This window comes from Stomoxys calcitrans, chromosome 2, assembly GCF_963082655.1.
Source record: "Stomoxys calcitrans chromosome 2, idStoCalc2.1, whole genome shotgun sequence".
In the NCBI taxonomy this organism is placed as follows: Eukaryota; Metazoa; Arthropoda; class Insecta; order Diptera; family Muscidae; genus Stomoxys; species Stomoxys calcitrans.
In genome coordinates, this window is record NC_081553.1 from 193706057 (window position 1) to 193731877 (window position 25821).

A 25821-nucleotide genomic window follows, 5' to 3' on the forward strand; every position below is an offset into this window, starting at 1 on the left:
ACATAGCCCGCATTGCTATGATCTGTGCGTATCATTTCAAATAATTGATTCATTCATCATACCGACAGACGGACGGACGGACAGACAGAGAAGCGGACAACAATAAAATCATTCATCCAAGAATAACCCGGACGATTTAACTATGATTATCTCAATTTATTTCTTCTTCTTGTTGTTCTGTGTTGTGTGCTCTCCCAACGACATTTCTATTATTTTCGCTTAATAATAATTCAATTGGACAATGAAAAATGGAAAATCTTGTTATGATAATGGTGACATCTCCAATCTCTCCTTCTCTATACCTAACATGAGGGTACTTGAAAAATTGTAAACTCTGACAAACAATGGCTGTCATTCACATTGATGTTATAAAATTAAAAAAAGGGGGGTTCCCTAAATATTGAACGCAACGCAACCCCCACAGAAAACAAAAATTTGTCTGTGCACTGGAAAATTGAAAATATTGTGTTGCCCAAAAAGTAGTTGCGGATTTTTCATATAGTCGGCGTTGACATATTTTTTTACAGCTTGTGACTCTGTAATTGCATTCTTTCTTCTGTCAGTTATCAGCTGTTACTTTTAGCTTGCTTTAGAAAAAAAAGTGTAAAAAAAGTATATTTGATTAAAGTTCATTCTAAGTTTTATTAAAAATGCATTTACTTTCTTTTAAAAAATCCGCAATTACTTTTTGGGCAACCCAATAGATGGCTTCGAAGTTCATTCTAGGGTGGCAACTCTTTCATAAGTATACGGACCAAAGCGTATTTATCAAGTGGCCGCATCATCCCAGCTGATAGAACTTGATACATATGTCAGTTCATTTTTGAATTCGCCTTACATAAATATAAACTTCACAATAAACCGATCTTGGATCTTGACTTTTTGAGCCGCTGGAGGGCGCAATTCTCATCCGATTTGGATGAAATTTTGCATAAAGTGTTTTATTGCAAATTGCAAATTTTGCCCATGAACATTCCAATAAGGAACAGGGGCAAACTTCTTACATATCAATGAGTGCAGTCCGATTCAAGTTTAAGCTCAATGATAAGGGACCTCCTTTTTAAAGCCGAGTTCGAACGGCGTGCTGCAGTGCGACACCACTTTGAAGAGAAGTTTTACATGGCATAGCACCTCACAAAAGTCGCCAGCGTAGAAGGGGAAAACAACCGCTGAAAATTTTTTCTGATAATCTCGCCAGGATTCGAACCCAGGCGTTCAGCGTCATAGACGGATATGCTAACCTCTGCGCTACAGTGTCATCTAGTGTTTTATTACGATTTCCAATATGTATGGTGAAAAATCGGTACATAACCTGATATGGCTGCCATATAAACCGATCTGGGATCTTGACTTCTTCAGCCTCTAGAGGGCGCAATTATCATCCGATTTGACAGAAATTTTGTAGAACGGCTTCTCACATTACCTTCAACATACGTGTCAAATATGATCTGAATCGATCAATAGCTTGGTACAGCTCCTCTATAAACCGATCTTCCGATTTTGCTTCTTGAGCCCCTACAAGGTGCAATTCTTATCCGAATGGACTGAAATATTACACAATGACTTCTACAATGTTCAGCATTCAATTCATTTATTGTCTGAATCGGACTATAATTTGATATAACTCCAATAGCATAACAGTTCTTATCCATTATTCTTTGTTTGCCTAAAAATAGATACCAGGCAAAGAACTCCACAAATGCGATCCATGGTGGAGGGTATATAAGATTCGGCCCGGCCGAACTTAGCACGCTCTTACTTGTTATTTTTATACCCACCACCGTAGGATAGGGGGTATATTCATTTAGTCATTCCGTTTGCAAAACATCGAATATTCAATTTCCGACCTTACAAAGTATATATATTTCGGATCGTCGTAAAATTCTAAGACGATCTAACGATGTCCATGTGTCTGTCCGTCCGTCTGTTGTAATCACATTAGAGTTTTCAAAAATTTAGATATTGGTCTGAAATTTGGCACAGATGCGTCTTTTTGATGAAAGCTGATTATCTTCTTGAATGGGCCAAATCGGACCATATTTGGATATAGCTGTTATATAGACCGATTTTCCGATAAAGGGTCTAATGCCCATAGAAACACTATATTTTTCGCCCGATTTTGCTGAAATTTGAAACAATGAAAACTGATCTAAATATGGTTCAGATCGGACTATATTTAGATATAGCTACCATATAGACCGATCTCCCGATAAAGGGTCTGAAGACCATAAAAGCCCTATTTATTACCCGATTCCACTGAAATTCTAAGCCTCCCGACATCTGACCTAAATATGGTTCAGATCGGACTGTATTTAGATATAGCTGCCATGTAGATCGATCCCCCGATAAAGGGTCTGAAGGCTATAAAAGCTTTAATTTTTATCCGATTTCGCTGAAATTTGGAATAATGCGCAGTTTTAAGCCTCCCAACATCCGACCCAAATATGATACAGATTGGACTATATTTAGATATAGCTGTCATATAGACCGATCTGCCGATAAAGGGTCTGAAGCAAATAAAAGCTTTATTTATTACCCGATTTCGCTGAAATTTGAAACAGTGAGTAGGTTAAGACCTCCCAACATTCGACCTAAATATGGTTTTGATCGGACTATATTTATATATAGCTGCCATATAGACCGTTCTGCCGATAAGGGGTCTGAAGCCCATAAAAGCCCTATTTATTACCCGATTTCGCTGAAATTTGATACAGTGAGTTTTTCTGAGCCTCACGATATCCTACGTTAATATGGTTCAGATCGGTTTATAATTGGATATATCTGACAAAAATACCAATATTTTGTTCTATAAAATTGAATAGTGACATATAATTAGACCACTCAATGTCCTTGCCGAATTTGGGTGCATAAGTAATCCAATTTTCATCGGATTGTGACGAAAGGTGGTTTACATATATACCCTAGGTGGTGGGCATCCAAAGTTCGGCTCGGCCGAACTTAATACCCTTTTACTTGTTGCTGCTGTTATGGTTCTTAATCTTAGGTTATATAACGGCAGTACGCGTATCACAACTTCAGTCACTGCAAGCTTTACTCAGGGAACTTAGGTCTATTCTGTCGCCAACAAAAAGAATCAAAAAGCTCAGAAGAACACATAAAATTTACGTCAGTACAATGTCAGACATTGGAATGAAGAAGGAGTCAACGTGCATGACAAAACGGCGGCTAACCGGACTGGAGAATTCCCTTCAATCTGCCATTTGAAGCAGTCAAGACTGGCGAAAGGACCATGTACCTGAAGATAATTAAGACATAAAAAAGGTGTTTGTTTATTCATAATCCTCCTCCTAACCCCCGAAATTTCAGGGCAGTGCCACAATAACCCATCCTCATCCCCACAAATCAAACGTAGGTCCGTCATGTGTCCAGCACGACGTCTAAGTCCTGACATTGTAATGACAGCGGTAGCTCCACCCCATATAGGAGAGATTCCTTGAACACATCAATTTACCTCATATTGATGAATACCAAAAACTTTATATTTCGGGGGATACATTAAGCTCATTGGCCAATCTTGGCACACAGCCACACACCATAATGACGTCATCCTCGTAGCCAACAAACTTTAACTGACCTGAAAACCCCACAGATATCCATAAGCTCTTTGTGAGGTACTATGCCATGTAACCATGTAAAAACTTCTCTCCAAAGGGGTGGCGCGCTGAGGCATGCCGTTCGGACTCGCCTGTAAAAAGGAGGCACTTATTGATATGTGAGAAGTTTTGCCCCTGTTTCTTAGTGGAATATTTATGGTCAAAATTTGCATTTCATATTACAAATTATAGTTCAAATTTCGTATTCCCATGCTGGGCATGTAATTCTCGATTTACATTCCGTTGATTTCATACCATTAAGGCTTCATTGCCCATAAAGTTTTTTATGTATTCAAATTAAATATATTGGACATTCCATTTGCATTCGTCTTGGTCACAAAATTAATTGAATTAAATGCAATTTACGAAAGCATTCCTAAAGCAAATAAAAGAATGTGCATTTAAAAATTAAGAGGAGGATGTAAAGAAGAGTCTAAAAACTGTTACTCTTGACGAGGGTCTCTGTTCTCCAGTTGTTATAGCTTGGATATGTAAGTGATGATGGACCACTTAGCTAAACACGCCACTAAATGCTGTTGGACTAATGTTTGTAATGTAAAGATGTCCGTATATATGTACACATGTAGACACTTATTAATTATATTTATAAGACGTCTGGCACTAGTCCCATCTGCTTGACAAACGCATGATGATGAAATTCGTGGTTAAAGAGCAAGACACATGGAGAAATTTACATTTATTAACATGGATAAAGTTGTTTTTCTGCAAAAAAAAAAATAGTTTATGGTCGGGCTATTTTATTGGAATACTCGTTATCTATTATCCCATTTCAAATTATAGAGAGAAGCTCAGTCGCTTTAGGCGTAGTACCTATTATTAATGACTTAAATCAAATAATACTCCAACTGAGTCATATAACTCAAAAAGTGAAAACTAGTGCGTCACCTTATACCATAATGTCGAGATTTTAAATCCGAGTTCCTGAATTTGGGTATAGTTATAATTTTTTATTATTTATGCACATTACAGTCATTTTTCCTAGAAATATTACCTTGTTAAATGTACCCTTACGTCAACATAGCGGTAAATGGAAATAGTATATTTGGTTATCGATAAAGACATATAAAATCTAAGGGTGAGTCTCAGTGTGAGGCCGGGCGGCACCGGCTATTGCACAAATACTAAGTGTCTATAATACTCTATACGACAAGGCGGGTTATTGGCACCTTTAAATAACCATTGTACAACCGTCGTTCCTTTGGACCGGAACGTGCTTGCTCACCTTCAGGAGCTTGACGAGGATCGCCACCCCCACATGAAAATGTGGCTACAACAACAAAAGCAACACTATTTTCCTTTTATTTCTCTTTCTTTCGATTGTAGAGGTCTCTCTGGCTCCAAGGACAACATCAATTTCGTTTTTCTACTGATAAATCGTCTCTTTATTTTGGGCTTAACGGCTACCAACAAAAAATTGTCCAAAGAAATAAAATACTTCAAAATCAAGCACTAAATAAGCAAATGTAATCTTTAAAGCCTAATCAAATACATCGAAAGAGCTCGCACGAAAATTGGTCAACGTTCCAATACTTTAAAATGCAGTTCCATTTCCACGCCGACAGTATATATTCTTGTAAGTGCGGCTCCATGAACATCTGAAGATATACATGAAGGTCAAAATCCAGCGAATCCACCAAACGAGATAAGCCACCAGTTAATCTAGAGTTGCGACCCCAAAGTGCACCATTTTCCGTTGGGAAGTTCTCAGATGGTAGACAAAACTTTTACAAATCTTGACGTTACCTATATGAAGCTTTGAAGAGTGTGTGAAAACGACTCTTAGTGGACTCGAGCCCCGGTAAAAGCGTTATTGATGGCTCAGCCACTTTTGGAATAGCAGAAATTCTAACGACTTCACAAAAAATTGGCCCAACTGAGTCAATTACCAGTGGGCCAACCTATACTATGACCAGTGGGCCAACGTATACTATGATGCCGTGGTTTTTACTCGCCTTCTTGGATTTGCAGTAATTTTTCAGTCATATAATCTTTAACTACCTTTTTAAGTGCACCTTCGCTACAACATAGCGGTAAATGGTGATAATAATTCGGTTATCGATAAAGATTCCTAATAGATTCGAATATACATGTATAAAGAAACGATTGACAACATACAACAAAAATAACATTTTCAATAGTATAGTTCTCTTTAACTATGTGCGGACATCAAAAAAAGTCCAAGGGAATCCAAGATTTGAACTCAGACTACCAGACTTCTTTCCTTTATATGCCCCAGTCTTCCTTTATATGCCCCTAAGCTGGTCCAACTTTGGTATTATGTGTTCACCTAAGCCCCGAAATGTGTAGTTGTTGTAGCAGTTTGTTATACACTGAGGCGGCAGCTCGATGAAGAACTCCATCAGGTCAATCCGACCTACCATGGGATTGTTCCGAAGTTTGTGAGCTACGAAAGTGTGGCATTGACAAAGGAAATGTTCCAATGTTTCATTTGTCGTACATATTCTTCTTAGTGCGATTTTAAGCTACTTTTCACGATATTTATTTTCAAAGATAACAACTCTGAAAGTTACACACATCCTGTGATACATACGAAAAATTTTATATGAGCGAGCTTTTATTTCCTCGAACATTTACACACATGTCTATAAAAAATACATTACAACTGAGAATAGATGTCGATTATAGCGAGCTCTATTCGTATTTGGCGTATCTAAGGAAAGTATTATGAATACGGTAAGTGGCTGCACATATGTAACTCACATATCGTGCGATAACAGCTTTAGTCCTATTCCACTCTTACCTCCTTCTTGGCTTTTCTCAGTAAAAGCCTACTCTTCTCACCATACGAGAAGAGCGTGAGGCGTAATTCAAATCAAATAGTTTGAAAACCGGCTAGATGGTTCACCCTATACTTACTATGATGTCAAAATTTGAACTCAACCCCCCTTAATTTGACAGGCATTGTAAGCAATATTCATTCTGCAGCTCAGCGACAATCTGCAGATGTTTTCTTCTATCATTTTACCTCATTAAGTGCACCCTCGCAGCAACATAGCGGTAAAAATCGAAAAGGTCATCGATAAACGAAAAAGAGTTGACAGGCAGCTTAAACCATAATTCATATTAATACATCATAGCCATTCAATTAAAATCCGAAATTAAAAAATTCTTTATTTGTAATAATCCGTTCGTCTATTTATAGAAAATTTCCTTGCAAGTTACATTTAAGTCGAATCAATTTTTTCTAGTGTCCCTGGTGTATGTAATGTAATATAAATTTCTTAGAGGCACAGTGCTCTCAGTAGTAGTGTGGTTCATTTTAATTCCAGCTGACAGTCAGCCTGCAGTAGAATATAAAGCATGTGAACTATAGTGTGCTGGCTATTGTTGTTGGCTGTATCACTGCTATGAGCGGTATCTCTGAAGTGACCTATATTTCTAATTTTTTTATATTTGCGTGTGCATGTATATATAGCACGGATGTACAAATGACCCCTCCAACATCATCATCATCAACTGTGATGTGCAGGAGAAAAGAGGGCGAAGCAGAAATTCTGCAAGACATTCGCATTCAAATTTTGCACACAAGTGGTTCATTGTAGTTTCTTGACTTTTTACACTTTGCATAAGACACAAAGTGATTCCTTGTTGTTTCAAAGATTTAAATTGACTACGATCTGCGTATGCATGTGCGTACTCGACATTGTACATGCCAACCACATACATACATACAGATATATTAACGTATTTATGTATATGCGTTATCTTGTGGGAAGGGCAAACGGTGGGTGATATGCTTTTTAATAGGTCTTTTCATTTCAAAGGCATTTTGGAAATTTTAATCTGGAAATAAATAAAATTAACTTCTTGACGAAGAAGGCCATTTGTGCCATATCAAGTATGTATTAGATTACTCACTCAATAACGGTAGTCAGAACAAAAATATTTGTTTAATTGTTTGCTAATTTTGATTGGCATAAATTGAAGTCATAATCAGATAGTCTGCAATGCCTTTTTTGGGGTTTCGGAACTTTTGATAAGACACCTGATAACCCCGAAAAAATCCTTATCGTTTCGGTAAATACCATCAACTAGGTATATAACATATATATTCCCAGAAACAGATAAGCCATACCAAAATATGCAAAGTTGAAACTAAGGAAAAACAATGATTATTAAAATTTTTTCGACACAGGTTTTGAATAAAACTGAGTAATACAAAATTATTATGACGCACCCCACCCAAGTTGTAGATATCCTAGAACTGAAAGATTAACAAATACTAAACTAATGAATAAATACATGGATCGACAGTAACAACATAATCTCATCAAACTTCGGACTGATATGGAGCACATGATATCCATGTGTTTGCAAATGCAAATTTGCCTAAAGGAAAAGGAACTGGTTCACTATGATGCCGAGATTTAAACTCACCCCCTGTTCAAACACTACCTTGTTAAGTGTACCCTCGCTACAATAAAGCGGTAAGTGATGATTGTATATTGTCAATCGATAAAGACTCAATAAATTGGTGATGTGTGTCCCGCACAGTCCATCTATCCTGCAAATCCTATCAACATCTACTCATGTTCCTAGATTCAGATATTTTAATTAATAAAAACACAACAGAACTTTGCAACAACATTTTCGATTGTATGCTTCTCCAAGGGCGGCATCATTTTTACTCATAAATCGTTTCTGTATGTCGGACGGAGAGCTAAATATTAACGGCTACTCACAAAAAATAGTCCAAATGAATCAAATCAGGAAATTGTACGAACTATACTATAAGGTTTTATCAAACACATCCGAAGGTGATATGCAAACTAAAGTTGGGTCAACGTGCCGAGATACACATTTATGGAGATTTATTTAGGTACACGTTTAGTCTTAAATCTATCGAATCCATCAAAGAAGCATTCCCGAACAATCCTGCCGTCCCAATGTGCCCCACTAAATATTGGGATGTTCGTAAATGGTAGACATAACCATAGATTTATACCAATACTTAGATTGCAAATGAAAAATTTGTCCGTGAACATTCCACTAAGGAACAGGGGCAAACTTCTCACATATCAATGAGTGCAGTCCGATTGAAGTTTAAGCTCAATGATAAGGGGCCTCCTTTTTATAGCCGAGTCCGAACGGTGTGCCGCAGTGCGATACCTCTTTGGAGAGAAGTATTACATGGCATAGTACCTCACAAATGTTGCCATCATTAGGAGGGGAAAACCACCGCTGAAAATGTTTTCTGATGGTCTCCCCAGCATTTGAACCCAGGCGTTCAGCGTCATAGGCAGACATGCTGACCTCTGCGCTACGGTGGCCTCCATCCAATACTTAGATTACGCTTTGGAAAGCGTGCGAAAAAGATCTTTCACAGAGAGAGTTAATAGAAGATCAGACACTAGCACATATTTTTGACGACTTCACAAAAAAATAGCCAAACTCGGTCACATAATTCAAAAAGCAACAAATAGTGAGTTATCCTGTACTATGATGCCGAGATTAAACTCCCCCCTGTTTGGGTAAGTAAGCTTTTCTACAATTAATAGCACTTAACAGCCATGTTTTCAGCCATTTATTTTTTAAATACTACCTTGTTAAGTGTACCCTCACTACAACACAGCGAATAGTTGCAAATGAAAATTTTCCGTTAAACTTGCATGATTTAATCCTATTAAAGGGAACCCTGAAATGTATGCTGCCAAGCGAAAACTCTTCGTAAAACCTCTTCGAGGTGTCGCCATCAGTGGTAAGGGGAGTATCACTGCTGAAAAAACTTCAGCTCACTGAGAGACTGGGCGGGACCGGCTTTTGCTTTAACACTAGGTGCCTTTGATGCTCGATATGACAAGACGAAATAACTAATGTTCCTGTTTCGATCAGTCCTATGGACCGGAACGAGCTTGTTCACCCATAGTAGAGGATGGCTACATCCGCATGCAAATGTGGCAACAAAAACAACGTAAACACGAAATTAATATATATGACTCAAATCAAACTGCAGAGGAGCACATGATTCCATGTGTTAGCAAATGCAAATTTTCCCACGAACATCCCTTTAAAGGACAGGAACTACTTCAAAAAGCGACAACTAGTAGCCTGTACATGATGACGAGATTTAGACTTGCCTTCCTGTTTATGGTTAGTAGGCTTTTATACTATACCTTGTTTAGTGTACCCTCACTATAACATAGCGGTAAATAGAGATAATATCTTCGGTTATCGATAAAGCAGTCTCGGTGAGAGGCACGACGGTGCCGGCACTTGCTTAAATACTGAGTGCCTATAATGCTCGATATGACAAGGCAAATTATTGGCGTCTCAATATAACTAATGGCCATCATGTTCTTGCGCCTATCAGTTGTATGGACTGGAGCGAGCTTACAAACATTTAGACTCTCCCAAGTGTCCATAATTTGAGCTCCATATGTTTTCGATGGGGTTTTATGTACATTTGCTGGACATTTGAGGAGGCAGCTTAGTCAGAAACTTAATTCATTTTGCCATTTCAAGTTCCTACATACATTGTTTCTAAAAACGTTTTATTTGAGTTCTTGTCAGTATACCTGTCCGTATGGGGAATTTTGGACGTGGGCCGAAAAAACTACTCTACTATAAAATTCCTATAATTTGAGCTTAATTTTGTCGGGTCACATGTGGACTTGGATATGGACGGACTCTATGTTTCTAGGTTGGGCTTCGTACTCTACTTCTAAAACCAATTGATTTGAATTCATATTCCCTTAGGCAAGTTACATGTCTGAAATCATTGAATCACTTATACCAAAATTTAAATAGCTTGAATAAAAGCTCCATTTTGCCATAAATGCGGAAGTCACCGTAGCGCAGAGTTTGGCATGTACACTTATGGTTATCCCATTACTAAAGCTGGCTACATTTGTGAAGTATTGTGCCATGTTAAAACTTCTCTACGAAGAGATGCCATTTAAAACTTCTCCTCCAAGACCATTGAGCTGTAAACTTTAATCGGGCTGTACTCATTGTTATGAGAGAAGTATCTTCTGTTTCTTGATGGAATGGAAGTCATAACAGAACACTTCACGCAAAATTTCAGCCAAATCAGACATCAATTGCGGCCAAAGGATTAAGAAGTTAAATCGGGAGATCATATTATATGGAATCTATAGTAGGTTATAGACCGACTTGGACCATAGAAATGTTTTTTACCCTACACCATAAGATGAGTTAACACCGTTAATCCCTTTTTAAATACCTTAAAATGTTGGCTTCAGCGGAACAGATTAACTGCTCAACGTTTTGCACGGTGAATGCGAACGTCTGACCAGGATAACGTGGTAGAGCAGCAGCTCGCCAAACATTTCTATTGCATCACCTTATCTCCTGCATGACGTATCCAGGTAAGCCGAAATTTTTTTCTTCCGACCAAATTTCCATAATACTCACTACTGCCCGAACACTCGGGCTCACGCTCTGTTAATGCCGCAACTTTTATATGGCTTGGAGATAACGTCAGGAACGTTTGACTATAATCTTCTTTAACTGAAACGGGCTATGAATGCAGTAGCTAGGTTTGTATATAATGTACGTGTTCGTGACAACATTTCAGGGTATGTCAAAACCTTCTTGGGAACTTCTTTTGACCGTTTTATTGATCTACGAAATATTTTATTCTTTTACAAAGTTATAAGAAGTGGAACACCGGTTACACTGCGTAGATACTTCAATTATTCTCGCTCGAGTAGGAGTACTCAGATAAACTTGCACCGTATATTTAGGTCTGTTTTCGAAAGATCATTCTGTATTCGTGTGACCAGGAGTTGGAATGTATTGCCCGCTGAGTTAAGAATCTTTTCACAATCGAATAATGTATTTCGCTTAAAACTTATTAACTTCTATCTACAGATCAAACTTAATGTTGTTGGTTGAATCTTTTTGAATTGCTTACATGGGACTTGTTAAAAAATCCAACAGTTTAAATGTTTGCATAATCTTGTTATGGCTGGGGAGCCTATTAAAATGAATTAGGCTAAGAATCTTACATCTTTATGTAACTGTGAAGTATTTAATTTTATTTAATGTTTATTTAGGAATATATATCGTTGTAATACGTTTTTTTTGGCCGAGGAGGCTTATGTATTACTATCAAGAAATAAATAAATAAATAAATAGTCGCTTTAGTAAGCAGCAACCCACCTGAGATGTGCTTGTTGCTCAGAGGAAATGCTTTATACTAGACAAGCGGACCAATTTCGCTGCGCAGGCAGTAGTACTTGCAGCCATGCGTGATAGGACACCACTAGGCCCAGAATCAGCGATCTGAATCTGGAAATTTGTCAATAGTCATAAGCGGAATGTGCGGCTAGCAAACTTGAAACATTGTTGTTGTTATAGTAGTGTGTTGTACACTGAGACGGCAGCCCCTGCAGATGAAGGACCCCATCGCTTCAATCCGGTACGTACAACCGGCTGCCATGGGATTGTGAAACAATTGAACTTTGGTAACGGTATGTACAAGCCGTGTAACCTGGTTAGTCACTCTCAAACTCCGTAAGAAGGGACTTAAGTCACTTTTGGAGACTGACTCGAAGATATGAGACATTTTGATTAACCGCCAATTTATTGAGCACCTCGAGAGTGCCAAAGCTAGAAGGAGATTCATCCGTCGAAGACACAGAACCGATGGACAGCCATCAGCATTTACAGTGGACGAAGTTACGAAAGACATCCGTGAAACGCCGGATCCTAACGGAATCTCTACATTGCGATGAAGCATCTAGTCTTTCATCTGTCTTTCATCACACTTATAGCACTCCATGTCTGGAAGATCGGCAGAGTGATATTGCTACTGAAACCTGGAAAGGACCTGAGTAATAAAATGCAAATTTTGCCCATGAACATTCCACTAAGAAACAGGGGTAAACTTCTCACATATCAATGGGTGCAGTCCGATTCAAGTTTAAGCTCAATGATAAGGGGCCTCCTTTTTATAGCCGAGTCCGAACGGCGTGCCGCAGTGTGACACCTCTTTGGTGAGAAGTTTTACATGGCATAGTACCTCACAAATGTTGACAGAATTAGGAGGGGAAAACCACCGCTGAAAATTATTTTTTCTGATGGTCTCGCCAGGATTCGACCCCAGGCGTTCAGCGTCATAGGCGGACATGCTAACCTCTGCGCTACGGTGGCCTCTGCGAAAGGACCCGAGTAAGGGGGAGTAATACAGACCGATCTCCATTCCCTCACCAGCAGCCAAGACGTTCAAGGGGCTACTCCTGGGAGACAATCGGCATGGATTTCGTAGATTACATAGTACGACGACGGCTCTGCATGCCAACACCGTACACATTTTCCGCGGCTTCATTTAACCCTGGCCATGCGATAGGACAGTCCTCGCGTAGCTTATTGTAGCAGTGTTTTGTACAATGAGGCGGAAGCCCTTGCCGATGAATGATTCCATCGGGTCAATCCGGTACATACAACTGGCTGCCATGGGATTGGTTGTTGTGGTTGGTGCTCATAGTTATCCCGTGTCGTTTGGTTTTTAATTTCTTTTGTTTGGCATTCAAACATTTGGCCTTATCACAAATATTCGAATTATTAATTAAATCACTTGGGTTTCTAGTATAACAAAATACCCTGCCACCAGTTTGGGAGAAAGTTCTATTAGAAACTGTGAAATTTTGAAAGAAGCAAAAATCTGATAATCTTTTCGGACGGTTCACTGAAATAAGGGAAAATAAAAACAACAGAATGATGAAGCCCGTTTTAGAAAAAGGGCTAGAAAATGGAGTAGCAATATTTAGGTAGATACCTCTGATGTCCGCTGTCAAACATTGTGAGCAAGGAAATAGCCACATTGTTTATTACACTGACCTAAATGCTAACAAGCTGCACAAGACCTTTGAATTATAAAAGGTTCTAATGTCTGATAGTATTCACAGTCTGCCACGCCCCTGATTTTGGGCAATCAAAAAGAAGATTAGACATAAAATTTGTGACCCATTTTTATGAAATTTTCAGCAGCCCTCAAATGTTTAGCTTTTTATAGATCGATTGGTTAGATATTGCCTTAATCTACATCACAAAAAAAAACCCTTAACAATATGTTTACACTTGAGAAGTTGTGTATTTCCTAACTTACCTTAATGCAAAATGGATGGCAAACTGGTGATATATTGTAACAAATTGTGTTGGGCTTGAGAAATACCCTAATCCTATAGGGACAAAGTTGACTTTTAGGGAACAGCAAACAGCACCACGAAAATCTCAAACGTCGTCAACTGCAAATAAGCACAAGAAGATAACACAACAAATATACCAAAAAGTGTTTGTTGCCGTTGTTGTTACTCTTCCTTCTTTACTCAATACAGCAACAGCACACAATCATACACACATAATTCTATACAACTCTTCTTCTTGATATGAACAGTTGAAAAAATCCTCCCATATTTTTTTCACAGACAAGACAACATTTGCCAACCACGAAAATCGATTTGTGTTATTTGGGCTCGTCGTCGTTTGCTTTTGCTCTGTTAGAGGAGCCATATACATATATTAATTTATTGGAATATTCTTATTTCATTTCATTTTGATGAGATGTAGATATAAACAACACAAATTCCAAACAATTTCGCAAATTCAAGATGAAAATTCTCTGGCACACGTACACACACACACAAACATACAACGCCTAACACACTTGGATGTTTTCCTATTTTTATTGTTGGTATATGGGTTGTTTGTATGTTTTTTTTTAATTTTTCTTCCGCTGTGTGTTTTTGTCATACACACCTTACACCACCTTTCGTAGTAGTTTTCGATAACTTTTGGACTTTTTTTCTGTTTCCTCTTTGTTGCTTTCGATTTCCTTTAAACCTTTTATTTAATGCACTTTTTGGGTTATCACTCAACACAAAATGTTCAAGCTAAATTTTTAAAAGTCGTTGTTTTTATTATAAAACATTAAATTGTATTATTATTGTTAATACGGCCGTAATTGTTTGAAAAACTGCACTCCGTCATCCGCGTCATTTACCGAAGAAAATTTGCTCCCGTTTGCATTTCCAATTGACTAACATATAAATAACCTGCTTGAAGTTAGCGATGTCACTAACTTTCGATAATACAAACTATTCTACATTCACAGGGTGGCACAAAGTAAAAAAAAAACACAAGGTACGGAAAATATCAATCGTTTTTAGCTACAGTCCCCAGAAAATTAAAGCAAATTAAATCAACTCGATTTTAAAATAAATCCAAATACATATTTAAAACGTTTACACAGCATAAAGACTGGTACAACGTTTGCCGGCTACTTTTTTAGATGATAGATTTTAAAGCAAAAAAAAAAAACTAGCTCATTTAATTCGGTAAGACATTCCCTCATTACTTATTGCTTTTAATAAAGTTGTTAGTTTTATCATTGATATTTAGAAAGTGTTTCAAAATATTAATCGTAAAAACATAGGTTTCTACGGTGAAAAACGAAAATGGTACCAGCCTTCAAAGGTAATTAAAGTTTTTATTGTAGCCACATTTTTATGTGGAGGTGGGGATTCTCGTCAGGCTCTATTCCGGCCCAAAAGACCAATCGCCTCGGGAATAAGCTGGTCATTGGTTATTTAAAAGCGCCTTATCATATCGAACATCACAGGCACTCAGTATTTGTACAAGATTTTTGTACTTTTATCAATTATTCAGCCATTAAGACTGGTACTATGTTCGCTTTTCGCGAAATTTTTTTGCGATTGCTTTTTTATGGCTGGTATTTTGTTCGTTTCCTGGTTGAAAACACATGTTTTTTGCTATACTTTTTCTAAAACGCTACAAAAATTTCAATGATAAAAAAATTCTTTTATTAAAATAGTTTCAAAGTGATTACTTGTTTTAGATAGTAGGTTTTGGAGCAAAAAAACCCTTCTCATTTTATTCAGTACGACATTCCATCATAGCTTTTGAAAAAGTTGTATTAAAAGTATTATATTATCATTGAGACTTTTATAGTGTTTCAAAATATAATCGCGAACAACATAAATCATATATGTCATACTGAATGAAATCAGCAAGCTTTTTAAGCTTCAAAATTATTATCTAAAAAATTACGCGAAACGAACATACAATAGCACCAGCCTTTTACGTCGAACGGGCCATAAAACACGTTTTAGTGAGCAGTGTAAACATACTTTAATAGTTAAGCGAATGAAATCCATAATCGACTATTGGTTAATCGATTTTCGGATCTCAACAAAAGAGAATAATCGATTTATCATGACATTCGGACTTTGTTCAATTCGTATTAGTTATTGGGAACGGAACATAACGTAAGACGGCGCACCTCTGTCGTTGATAGGATCGGTAGAAGTGTTCACACTGTAGGCGTTTTACTTCTAATTAAAACAGTTCGTTTACAATTGCGTTATTCCACTATGATTTATTGAGCTACTCATTTACAACTCACTAACAGCCGGTTATTGTTACATTTACAATACGCATTCTTAAATAAAGCTGAATACTGTCAAATATGTCGGCGAAACCTTGGCTAAAAATAGGCGGAAAAGTAGTAATCCGCTTATAGTGAGGAGTGGCAAAGTGGCAATACTTGAAACAGTTATCGGCATAATTTTTGTATGTTTTATAGGTTTCAATTGTTCGTTTTTCTTCATTTAATTGCGAATAATAAATTAAATGGAGCAAACAATGAGTGCAGATAAAAAAGTGTTTTGGTATGGAAACAAAAACATTTGATAGCTGTAAATGAAAACAGAATAGAATACCAACCCTAAAAGTACGTCTATATTCGCCACTAAATCCGAATTTATGATCTTTTCGCGATTTAAGTGCTAAATCCTGTGTTTTTTGCAGGTTTTATCATACAAAAATAAATCCAATTTTTGCAGGATTTATTTTTGAAAACCGATTTCATGGCTGAATAATCGATAAAAGTACCAAAATATGCAACTGTTTTCAAGAATTGTGTATGGTTGTGTGTGAAATGCACATTTATATATACGCCTGTACGCTTGTGTATGTCACTTAAATCCCCAAAAACGCAGTGTAAACGGACGGGATTTGTTTTTGGATTTATTTAAATCCAGATTTAAAAAATTTCAATGTAAACGGGCTATAACCGTTTTTTCGCTCGTCGAAAATATCTGTACTTCGGAAAAGGTTCTATTACGCAAGAAATAATATAGCCAATCAAGGATAACTACGATTAATTAAACCCCGTCCAGTGTACTGCTCTTTAAATCCGTATTTAATGGTTCGATCATCTGTTTTCCCTTTATAAAATCAGCTGAAGAGAGCCTTAAATCCGGATTTAATGAGCAGTGTAAACGGTACTTTATGCACTGGAGGGACAGATTTAAGGCACACGAAAAGACCGAGAAAGCTATACGGTCACGACGAAGAACTGAATTTTGCTAGATCAGACAAAATTAAACTGGGTTGGTTTGTATTGTGTGAGTCACACAACAAATGCACGGACGCATCTGACGAAATAAGTTAACCGACTCTCAACTTTGAACGCGTTTCAGTGCGCAAAATATATGATTTGAATATGTTAACTGTTCAAAAATTGTTTTGCAGCCCGTAAATCAGATAAATTCTTTTATTAAAATCATATTTAATCACATTATTGCCAATTTTCATTAAAATTAACTTTGGAAATGACATAAATAAGCTGATTTTTAGAAATTCGTGAGCGCATTATATTGCTAAGTACGCATGAGTGTTGCGCGCTGTATGTAACTCCAACTTAAGACTAAAAATGTACGTCTTTTATATTAGTACGTAGTGCAAAGCTCGTGTTATAGATAGTTGTCTAATGATTTCGATTACCGTCCAGTTCAACTTTGCACTGGATTCTTTTTACAATGTTCTGATGCTCATGTTTAGTATTGAAAATATTCTAGTTCGGTTTAAAATAAAAAAAAAGGCCACAACATTCAATATCCAGCATTGCCATCCATTTCCCTATTTCAGACAAGTTTGTTGATTAATCTTATGTAGTATGATAAGATTGTTTGCATAACCCTACCCAAATGCAACTGTGCAAATTCATATCCGGCCACAGTGTGTGACAGGCCATACTTTGCTTTTGCAATAGTTACACATGCTGTCCCTTTTCCTCCTTCATATGAAATTGTTATTCGCTGAATTTACTCGCTAGAACAATGTATGTGTGAAAAAGAATGAACATACATTTCAGTTCCTTTTTTAACGGCGAACGAGTTAGACGGTGAAACGAGGATACCGATTTTTTGGATTTTTGGAGTAATCCAAAGCCCTCGAAATCAAATAAAAATTAGTAAACAAAATTAATTTAAGTAGTGGAACAATTTTCAATCGAGTTTAAAAAAGGAACCTTAGCGGGAAAGCCACATTTTTATAATAAAAAAAGAGAAAAAAAGCACACACATGCAGACAGCTAACTAACATCAACTAATACCAAGAAAAAGTACAGTGGTGTGGATAATTAAAGAAGAAGAAGAAGTAGCAGCGGCAGAGCAATAGAGTGGTGAGAAAAAATACCACAAAAATTGTTAGAAAGGGAGAGAAAGAGAGAGAAAAAGGCAGCAATGAGCACGAAAATAAAATGATAATTGAACCAAAGTCGAACGAGTGAAGTGGTGGTAAGACACGGAATACATAAAAAACAAAAAAAAAAAATCAATCTTGGTGTAACAACAACAAAGAAAAGAGAATTTATCAAAGCAAAAAGAAGATAAGTAATCATGGTGTAAGATAAAAAAAATATCGATTCGTACATATCGATGTATTAAAAATCGTAAATTTTAAAAAAGCCAAAACAAAAAAATAAGATTTAAAAATTTAATTAGTGTTAAAAAGTTTGCTACTTTTGCCTACTTTCCCCCTTTAAAAAGTACTCGGTACATAACAACAATTCAAGATTTAAACGTCACAATCATCATCAGCATTGTCGTCGTCTTCGTCGTCAACATCTACAATAGATGGTAAAAGCAAACAAGAAAAGAGGTGTGTATTTTGTATTTTATTGCCAGTGAACCAAAGCAAACAAGAAAAAACGAAAAGAAAAAAATTATTGAAAGAATGCAAGAAAAACACAAAACGAAATGAAACAGAAACACAGAAGAAATAATACATAATGAGAAAAATCAAATCTGTAAATTCTATTGTGTGAAGAAAATCAAAATGGGGGACCAAGAAAATTTAAGTGCCTGTGCTTGTCTCTAAATAAATATGTATTTTCTGTGTGTGACTGTGGACCCCCGCCCCCATTTTGTCCCATATTTGTGTGAATGTTGCCAGAGTTAACTAATTGGAACTTTACGATCGATCTTGAATTACAGAGAGAAATGTATGGTGTGTGTATATATGTGTGTGTTTGTGATTTGTAAAGCATTGGGGTCTTTTTTATGAAATTTAAAAACTAATTTATCTGTAATTTCAGTTGCCTGTTTTGTTTTGTGAATTGCGTAAAGTGTTATACTCATAAATGAGTTGCGTTTCCCTCCCATTTGCTGTGTTTTGTCTAAAGTGTTGCCATCTTTCTTTTGTTAGTGAACAGTAAAGCTCAAAAGAATTTTTAATTCATAAGTTTTCTAAAATTTAATTTCTACAATATTTCTATTGGTTCTGTAATATAACTAAGCCAAACAAGGCCTTATGTACTTAAAAAAAAAAAATATTCATACTACTACATTAAAAATTGTTTTTTGGTGTGTTCTTATGAAAATGTTGTTAATTGGGAGAATATACGCGAATCGCAATGGCGCCCTATAAAGTGCAAATTTTCCCCAAGTGACAATACTAATGAAGGAGTTTTTTGCAAACTTGAGAAAAGTTTGTTGTTCTATCTTTCGTCCTTCAAATATTTAGGACCAGGAACTCTGCGACTAAGATGGTGTTTGTCCAGAGGTATTTGGATCTGTGTCGAGTAGGTTTGTCTGGATAGTTAGACAGGTTAAGTGTGTAACTCTTTTGGGATATTCTTTGTTACACTCAGGATGCCCAATAAATTGACGGTTGAACTACCTAGCGGATCTTTTCGGCTCAGTCACAGTTTCTTCGATAAAATTGGCTGAGTTCCTGACATCCCTTCTTCCGGTGTTTGAGAGTGAATTAACACTAGACCACTGCCACCGGTACCTGAGTGTTCCAGCTATATATTCCGCTTATGTTCGTTGACTACCTTGTTAATTTCGGTGGTTTCAGGGTCAGTGCAACGAATCTAATCACGCTCGTCTGCAAGTATCACTGCCTACGCCGGGAAATTGGGCAGCACTTGGGATATTCGATAGGCTGGTATAAAGCCAGCGGCTGCGGCGCTAATGATGTCTCAAAATTTCCTCTTACCAACAGCACAACTGAGGGGTGGCATCTCACTGAAGCGACGATTGGTGGGTACTCCGAAGTCGACCCAATCGGCTTTTTGGTTCTTGTAGTAGGTGGGAGCGAAATGAGCTTATTTCGGTCCAAGGACCGGTTGCCGCGGGCACAGTGTGTCCAGTATTTGTGTAAGAGCCGTACCGCCCAGCTGAGACTCTCGGCTCGATACCGCTGACTTAAATAACCAATAGCCATCGTGTTCCCGTAACGATCGGTCCTTTGGTCCGGAACGAGCTTGCTCACCTATAGCAGCTACACGAGGATCGCCACCTGCACATGTAGACGTGTGCCTACAACAACAACAACAACAACCATAATAACCTTTGACGGATGCTCCTATGGGTGACCACCATAAATAACCTATTACGGAAGCTGACTAAGGAGGGATTTTAACCCGCCTGCTACACAGACGACCTTATAATAATTCCAAGGTGTAAGGATCCGAACCAGCTATCTAGAAGGGCGGAAAGGGTCTTGCAGATGACATACAACTGGGCTAGACCTAGGGGTCTCAATGTTAACCCAGAGAAGACTGCCGGTTCACGAGGAAGGCGAATGTACGAAATACAACGATTTCAATATCTAACAAAGTCAAATACTTAGGAGTGATCTTGGAGAGGAACCTGAATTCGAAGTATAACATTCAGGAGCATATCGAGAAGGCTCACAGATGTTGGGCACTAGGTAGATGAGCCATAGGCTCGAAATAGCTCTCCACTGGCTCTTCAGGAGCGAGATTAGACGAATATTTACTTGGGCCTCAGTAGTTTTGTGGACTGCGATGAAGAAAATGTGCAACCTAAGGATAATACAACAAGTTCAGAGAACATGTCTTGGCATAGGCGGATTAAGTGTGAGGAAGCCACTACGGCTATGAGGCTAAAGGCGATGGAAGCATGGATAGAGGATAGGAGCAGATCATACCATTACGGTACAATCGAGGCAACGATAGGAAACCAGGTAGAAATGGAAGAGGTTTCCTGTATTCGATCGTGCCTCGCAATCGACCGCCACAATTGTGGTCGAGTGAGAGGAACTGCTGCCAGCCGCTGTCTTGGATTGACGGATCCCTGGTATTGCCATCTCGAATTTCATGCTACACGGATGGATTAAATCTAGAGGACAGAGAGGGACTGGGGGTCTATATTGAAAACCCAAAGACTGAGATCTGTTGTAGAATGCCCAACCATTATACGGACCTGCAGACGGAGATCCGCGCGATCGTGGAATGCGTAAGGTGGTGTAGTGTTAACGTGAGGACATCGAGTGTAGCCATCCTGCAGGCGGAGATCCGCGCAATCGTGGAATGCGTGAGGTGGTGTAGTGTTAACGTGAGGACGTCGAGTGTAACCATCTTTGCGGACAATAAACTGTCCATCAGGCCAATAACAACCAGGTCGGTAAGGTCACGAACAGTCTTGGAGAGTAAGAAGGATATTAACGCATTATCCGAGGTTGACACGATTCGCACCGTTTGGGTGTCCGGCCATAGCGGTTTAAGGGGGAAAAATAGAGTATGATTTGGCAGTGAAGGTCTCTGGCCTTAAATAAACTTGATTAAGTTTTGAAGCCATTCGGGCCGACGCAGTCCGAGATAATGGCGTGGGCTACAAAAGCGCATGAAACACTTTGGAGCAGCGTGCCTATTACTGAAAGGAAATAGCAGGAAGTCAGTATAGCTTTCGGTATCATAACATGACACAAAGGACTACGAGCTCACCTATGCAAAATTGCCGCGGTAAGTGATAGCATGTGTAGGGCATGTGGGGAAGATGATGATGTCATTGTCCGGCTTTCACGGCTAACAGATACCTGCACTTGGGTTGGGACACAATTCCAGACATGAACCAACTTAGGGGGCGTGTTATGGAAAACAATTGGGGATATTCTAAGTAGACCAGGGTTCCTGAATTAGATTTTCTTTTTCGAGGTTACTTTTTAGAGCGCACAACGACGCGATTACTGGCTTAGGTGTACGTCCATAGTGGCATGGGGCGGATTAGTATCCGCAACCACTTTTTAACCTAACCTAATTCTGACGAAATCGATGAGATTAATTTTCAGATTTCATCAGAAAAATGTCGTAAAAAAACGATTTAATTTCAAAAAAAAAAAAAAAATAACGACAAGAAAAAACAGCAAATTTTATCTTTTTATATAAGAATCCGTTATTTGTGTAAATGTCAAAGCGGAGGTGAGATTACGAGAGGCAACTGGTAGAAGTGGGAGAGAGTGTTTTGTGGGAGTGTGAGGTGCGTAGCTATACTTAATAATGATTAATAAGGAAGTCAACCAATTGCATAAGCTTCGGCTGGAGATAATATCGTGTTCGGTATTTTCTTTCAATATAGTTTTTTGCAAAGTATGCTATGGGGCTATCTTTGTATTATGTTGGCAACGGTTAAATACAACCTTGGCATTGGGTATACTGTGTATAAAGTTTGAAGTAGAAATAAAAAAAGGTGGCAGTTATAAACGATTTTGCCCGATAACTAATTGTGTAGTCTTACTACGGCACTCAAAGAATGAAATTCTTTGAGAATATTTATAGTTGTGTAGTATAGGCGGACTATTTGCATGGCCATATGGAACAAACAACGACTGAGCCGACACTGAATATCAGCCAGTGTCGGTCATGTTACCTGTCTATAAAAAGGTAAATTCAAATCAATGGATTTTAGAGTACGAAACCTGACATTGAAATCTGGAGGCACTTGCCTGAGGGCTTGCCCATACCCAAGTGCACAATTGAGTTGGCTATGGCATAAAGTAAGAACTTGAAATGGACTTATGGATTAAGTTTCTGGGCTTGCTCCCACCTAAACTTCCAGCCAAATGGACCTATAACCCTAACATAACAATATAAAGATCAAATTATGGGCATTTAGAAAAGTATAAGTTTGCATCTCCTTCCAAAAATATCCAAAAAGGATTTGTAGCCTAATCAAATGAAACGATTTTAACAGTGGAGTGTGAACGTAACATTGAAATAAGGAGTTTATCCCCTCAAAAGTCCGCCCACATCAAAAAAAAACGGTTCGTTTTCGTTGATGTTGTCGTTGTTGTATTAGTCACAATTGCATGTGGAGTAAGCTATCCTCGTCAAGCTCCTATGAGTGAGCAAGCGCCTTTTAGTCCTTAGGACCGATCACCACGGGAATGTTGTGTCCATTGGTTATTTAAAGGTGTCAATAACTCGCCTTGTCATATTGAACATCATAGGCTCTCAGTATTTAAGGAAGAGCCGGTGCCGCCAGGCCTCTCACTTAGACTCTCCACTCGATACATCTGTCTGCGCTCGCAAATGCACCTACTCCGTATTGAGCATTTCGTTATCTGCAACATGTGGACAAACCTGGTAGACACCACATAAATCGGAACTCACACTTCCATCCCGTGTGGATAACAATGACACCACATAGATCGGAACTCATATTTCCAGACCGTGTGGTGCTCAAAGTTATCCAATGGCAAGTCTTTCGTCTTCTGGGTTCTGCTAAGTATCCAGACTTAGGAACTCTGCGATTAAGTTGGTGTCGTTGGGTCGTAGTTGAGTAGGATTGGTTGAGCAGTTAAACATGTGAAGTGTGTCGTGTGGTCCCTAGTTACAATCGGGACTTATATCTAAAACGCTGGTACAATACTCGCTCTGTAGGAGTTAAGGCGGCTGCTTCTGCCGGAATGCAATTGAGCCAGAACTACTCTGGTTTGCCGAGGAAGGCTAACTTCTTCAGTTGCAATGGGAGGCGGCCGATCTCCAGGGACAGCGTTCAGTTGGTAGCTTTTCACCAATTCTGCTACTGTGAAATCTATCTAGGCTCCCATGAAACGCCGCCTGATCTAGAGATTCTCTCTGGTAGTGGTTAATCTCATGCTCTAGACCATGCAGATCCACCCTGATATCTCTGGGCGGTAAGTGGCTATGCACAAAATGGTAATTGGGATGGTTTTTCTTTTGCAGCCCAGTAGATATTGCTAAGGGAGCATGTAGTTGCGCCTTCGCACAGTTATGATATTTGTCTCCTAATGGAGAACTGAGGAGATAGTACGTGGGTCATCATTCTAATAGATCCGAACGTTATTCCACTGTGTGTCGCTAAGCTAGCGAGTTCACACCGGCGCTGCATAGTTTATCACTGACCGGTCATTGCTTTGCATGTAGGCAAAAGGTTTCTTTATAAGCACACCAAGTGCTGCCGGCAAGCAACTTAAAGACATTGTTTCTACATCTGACCTAGTCACAAATTGCAGTGGCATGCGCGGAAGATTTATAAAGGTTGTCAGATGTGCCACCAAGTAGTTTCTGATAGTTGGCGGTCGGAATTCTTATGCCTTCGACCATCACATTCAGCTCCCTATGCATTTTCGCTGACGATGTGGCGGATATCTTTAAATTTCTGGCAGCGAAGTTAATGGACAGATCGGCAAGGTAATGGTTTGTCCCCACGCAGATGTCAATGTCATCAAAGAAGGGGCCCGAAGCCATGGAGACGTCTGGAGGGGTGGAATAAAGGAGAGGTGTTGTTGTAGCAACACTTGCTTGTGGAGGTAGCGTGAAGCTTCAATAGGTGAGCAAATTCGTTCCATTCCATAGGACACACGGTCCTATGGGTGCTGTTGGTTATTTAAAGGCTTCAATAATTCGTCATATCGATTGTCACATGCAAAGAGCCGGCGCCATCCGGCATCTCACTGAGACTTATGATACCGCTGAGTGTTCAGATTTCCTGCAGAGTGGTGTTTCACTACGGGGTTCGACTTCTTATCCATTAATTTCGCAAACGATTGATCACCATTGGTTAGTGGTAATCCAAAGGTTTTAAGTTAGGCTGGAGTTACGTGTTGGCGATGTCCTCAAAAACGTAGCATGGTAGACCTATCTTAGGCTTTCGCCTTAGCTGCAATCTGCGGAAACCGTGCTGGTCAACCCCATGGCAACCGGATTGACCCGATGAACTTCTTTATGGGCTGAGGCTGCCGCCTCAGTGCACAACAACAACTGTGCTGGTGCTCAATAAATGGAAATTTTATTTTTATAAAATATTTGATAGATTTTGATCAGGTTTGGTAGGAGTTTTCTTAAATCTTGGTAGAAACTAATTTTCTTGAGTGCCAACACTGGTAACGACATATACCCAGCGCAGTACAAAATTTACATTGTTGGCTGGTATCGATAATGCCAGTAACTGTATTACAAAAAAATTAATCAACATAATAACAGTTTATCGATATGTTGATTCATCGATGTTTATAAGACAGCCGTTTGCTAGTTTTCTCATGTTTTGAGGCAAAATCACCAACTTTTTTTTGTAACCAACCGCATTGACCATAAAGTTAAATTGGTATTAAGTACATGCAGAAAAACAGACCAAACCAACATTTCATGGTTTTATCTGTCTGGAAGTTGGTTTTAGTTTTCTTCATTATCCAAAAGAACATCAAAACAGAAAAAACTCCACAGAGAGTAGGAAGTTATTCCGGTCCACTATGGAAGAAACAAAAAAAAAACATAACATATCAGTGGTGCTGTAGCCAAAAATGGCTACAACAACACAAAAATTCCAATAAATAAACAAACAAGAAAAAAAAACGAAAAACTGCAAAGGGTAGACGAACCAAGAATCAAATACCAAGATAACTCTATATGTGAGTACTAGTACTTGGAAGTAAAACCAAGAGAAATAATGCAATGAACAAAACAACAAACAAAAAAAAAACAATGATTAAGCCAAAGCTAGAGAGAGATAACCACCATCATCGAATACAACAAAAGCAAGAAGGCAGTAAGTAAACCTGAATAGAAGCAAGAATTGCAGACAACAGGACAGACAGACAAGCATAAAGGCAGTCAGTAAACAGCAGC

General features: G+C 38.5%; 2 protein-coding genes across 7 annotated transcripts in view; one reads left to right on the plus strand and one right to left on the minus strand.

Annotated features, from left to right (window-relative positions):
* LOC106094484 (transmembrane and coiled-coil domains protein 2) overlaps nucleotides 1-14656 on the minus strand; it is a 101589-nt gene extending 86933 nt beyond the window's left edge. The window contains exon 1 of the mRNA XM_059362288.1: nucleotides 14379-14656. The gene's annotated coding sequence lies outside the window, so the exon portion shown is untranslated. The remainder of the gene's footprint in view (nucleotides 1-14378) is intronic.
* Nucleotides 14657-17814: 3158 nt separating this feature from the next.
* LOC106090482 (histone-lysine N-methyltransferase, H3 lysine-79 specific) overlaps nucleotides 17815-25821 on the plus strand; it is a 154576-nt gene continuing 146569 nt past the window's right edge. For all 6 annotated transcript variants that reach the window (XM_013256683.2, XM_013256682.2, XM_013256686.2 and 3 more), the window contains exon 1: nucleotides 17815-18584. The gene's annotated coding sequence lies outside the window, so the exon portion shown is untranslated. The remainder of the gene's footprint in view (nucleotides 18585-25821) is intronic.